Source organism: Cornus florida, unplaced genomic scaffold, assembly GCF_030987335.1.
Source record: "Cornus florida cultivar Cherokee Brave unplaced genomic scaffold, ASM3098733v1 CherokeeBrave_3.0.0_Hap2_Chr11, whole genome shotgun sequence".
Lineage (NCBI taxonomy): Eukaryota > Viridiplantae > Streptophyta > Magnoliopsida > Cornales > Cornaceae > Cornus > Cornus florida.
In genome coordinates, this window is record NW_026775581.1 from 14,859,964 (window position 1) to 14,863,904 (window position 3,941).

The 3,941-nt window shown below is 37.8% G+C and overlaps 1 pseudogene; it reads left to right on the top strand.

Annotated features, from left to right (window-relative positions):
• Positions 1–1,870: 1,870 nt before the first annotated feature.
• LOC132287272 (small nucleolar RNA R71) lies at positions 1,871–1,969 on the top strand (annotated as a pseudogene).
• Positions 1,970–3,941: the final 1,972 nt, after the last annotated feature.

A 3,941-nucleotide genomic window follows, 5' to 3' on the forward strand; every position in this document is an offset into this window, starting at 1 on the left:
TGGATTAAAAATGTTTAACTTCACCTTCATATGCCCAAATGAGATTTTCATTATCCCTGTCCTACAATTTAAGTTGGCATTTGCGGTTGCCAAGAAGGGATGGCCAGGGATAACGGGAATTTGGCTCTTGGGATTCGGAATCGATTCTGTGTCTATGACAACGAAATCAACGGGGAAGAAGAACTTATCAATCTTAATTAAAACATCCTCTATGATACCCCGGGGCTTTTTGATGGATCGGTTGGCAAGTTGTAAAACCACCGACGTGGGTTTTAAGTCTCCTAAGCCCAATTTGACATATACCGAATATGGAAGAAGGTTGACACTTGCTCCTAAGTCTAGAAGAGCCCGATTAATGACATGGTCACCAATGATGCAAGAAGTAGTAGGTGAACCGAGGTCCTTAAACTTTGGGAGTGTGTTATGTTGCAAAATGGAGCTCACTTGCCCGGTCAAGACCTCTTTTCTTGGTGCTTGGCTTTTATTCTTCCTCTTTTGGGTTCAAAGATCTTTCAAAAATTTGGCATAAGCCAGAATTTTCTTAGTTGCATCCAAAAGCGGAAGATTGATCTTCATTTGCCTAAACATTTCAATGATTTTATTAGTCTTGGTCTTTTGTTTGTCAAGAGAAATGGATCCTTTCAAGGCATCTGGAAATGGAGCTTTAAGCTTAAAAGCTTTTTCAGAATTTTTCTTTAAAGAATCTTCAACACAAGAATTTTTCAAACTATCACAAGAATTTTTCAAATCATCCTTCAAAACTTTGTTCAAATCATTTTCCATTACTTTTTCAACAAAAGGGTCATGCATATGCAATAAAGGAGGAATAGGATGTGAAACGGGATAGGTGTCAACTTTTGGTTGCACCGATTCACTCTCTTCATTGGACATACTCACTTGGTTGTCCACAATTCTCCTACTTCTTAAGGTTATCACCGCATTGACATGTTCAATTGTGTGACCTTCTAATGAGGAATGAGTCTCCACAATACATTGTTGCTTTGGTGGTGCATTCAAAGGCATCTTCCCTTTCTCTCTAGCATTCAAGGTACTAGCTATTTGCCCGAATTGGGTTTCTAGCTTAGCAATGGATTGAGAATGGGAATGAAGCAATTGAGTATTCGCCTCTAGAGTACCTAGAGTAGTCAACACTTTCTCCTCAAAAGCGGGACTCTTAGAATTTCCTTGAGAATATGATGATTGGTTAGGAAAATGAGAATTAGAGAATTGATTACCATGCGATTGAAATGATGATGATCTAAAACCTTGGGAACCTTGGCCTTACATTGGAGGTGGAATATACTTGTTTTGAAAACCACCTTGGGGAGGGTTTGAGCCTTCCCCTTGGCTTTTCCAAGAAAAGTTTGGATGGTTCCTCCAATTTGAATTGTAATGAGTGCCATAAGGATTATTCCCTTGGTTGACAAATGTCGCATTGACTTGTTTATGGTTTTCACTTTGCACATATCCATGAGGACAATTGGAAGTAGAATGTAAAACACTTGAACAAGTCATGCAAGATTCATTAGATGCACGATGATGAACATGATTAGGGGAGGAAGATACTTGATTCACCGAAGTTTGGTTGATCAAAACTTGATCAAATCTTTGAGATAAGGATTTCATCTCGGCGGCTATATCATTGGAGTTGTCAACTTGATAAAAGCCAACATTCTTCCTTCCACCTAAATTTTTACCATTTTTAAAGGATAAAGATCTATGCATTGAATTCTCACTCATGCTTTCATACAATTGCCACACATCATCCTTATGGTTGTCAAGATAAGAACCATCCATAGATGTATCAACCATACACTTGTGATTATCCGGCAAACTTTCAAAGAAATATTGGACTAATTGCTACTTAGGTATATCATGATGAGGGCACTTTCTAAGCAAATCATTAAACCTTTCCCATGCCTCATGAAACATTTCCCCATCCCTTTGAGAAAATTCACGAATTGAAGTTCTCATGGCATTGGTCTTAGAAACCGGATAGTACTTCTTCAAGAACTCTTGTTGTATTTTAGCCTAAGAAATTATCGAAAAAGACCTAAGATTGTTGAACCAATATTTTGCCTTATCTTTAAGGGTGAAAGGAAAACGTTTAAGTCTTAAAACCTCTTCCGAAATATCCGTGTATTTCATGGTGGACACATTTCAAGAAACTCATCCAAATGCTTTTAAGGTTCTTCACTTGGAAGTCTATGATAGATAGAAAGCATTTGGATGGTTTGTGGTTTAATCTCATAGTGATGTGCTCTAAATGGAGGCAATTTAATGCAAGTGGGCGCATTATATTCATTAGGCACATAATGGTCTCTTAAAGCAATGGGAGGATTCACAATCGGCGGTGCTACTCGAACACCTTGATTGCCTTGCATAATGGGAGGTTGTGGAGCAAACATTGACTGAGGCATTCCCAATGGAATTTGGCCTTGTTGTTGTGGTGGAATGAATGGTCTAGGCATGCCTAATGGTACTTGAATATTTTCATGTTGCACATTAGGGTGGAGGATGCCTTGTTGGTCTATGCGACCAAGGTCCTCCACATGGCTGTCATTCAATTCCTCCATTGGTAAAATGGAGTGATGAGAACTACCTCTTCCCGTAGGATTACAAACAACTGATTCAAGATGCAAATTAGGAGGGACAAGAGTAGGATTTAATGACCTATGACCATGCAGACACTAGCTAAACAAATAACAAACAAAATAACAATCACTTCGTCCCCACAACAACTCAATCAACAAATCTCCACATACAATGATCTCATACTCTCATGCTTGAACAACATGCAAAGAAAAGTAAATTGCCTCCACGTGGGCTCACGATTTATCTAAGAATTGAAAAACTTGCCACCACGCGGGTCGAAGATTTAACTAGAGATTGAGTTAGAAAGATCTCACAAAGGGTCCTTAAGTAACTTCAATTCATTTTCAATTTTCAAGCTTTGCTATGCTTTGCAAATTTTTAGATTTTAGCTTCTTTTTGCTTTTGCTTAGCTTCACTTGGCTTCCTTGCTCAATTCACCTAATTAAATATGAACAAACACAATAAGTAACAAAAGTAAAATAAAGTAAAGACACGATCAAAAGAGTACTAATTCCTATTTGTTACCAAGACACGGCGTTGCCAATTTAGATCCCCGGTGACGGCGCCAAAAACTTGGTGGTTCATCGCGGGTACAACCAAATTTGTGCAAAATAGTGTGGCCAAGTTTTAAAGTTATAAATGCCACTACTTCCTCTAACTAAAATATAGCTAGGGTGAGTAGGGATCGTCCCAAGGGATTTTAGGCACTAGCAATGGAAACAATGTATAGGGTTAGTAGGTTGAGTGATCAAGAGATGGTGTGTTTGGTTGATTAGACTACAAACTAAACTAAACAAGTTCAATGTAAAATAAGCAATTTAAATGAAATTTAGAGAAAACAAGAGAGTAAGGTCTTGGGGTCTAGAGGTCACCACTAAACATCACCATTCTAGACACTCAATGTATAAATTAAAGAGGGGAAAGATGTGTTGCAATTTGAGAGTGTGTAATTGATTGTTTCAACAAGCATGGATGACCAATTAAGCGTATATTGTCCAAGCAACCTAGTGAATAGCACAATACATCAAACTAATCCATTAATCCTTCTTTTAAAGCTCACAATCCAAACACATCACATGGTTAGAGAATAATACTACTTGCATTCATAAGCACGAAACATCTAACAACAAGTATGGATTGTCCTCCTATCTAATAACTAAGGTAACTACACAACAACTAAGCTAAGGGCATGAAAATTAAACTAAAGAAACTAAGGAAGAGGCACAATCCATTAAGACATGAGTATGAACCATCAAATAAACTACAATAGTATTCTATTAAGCACTATGCCTTGACAATCTCTAGATCCATAGCATCTACACACATAGACATGCATCAATAACACA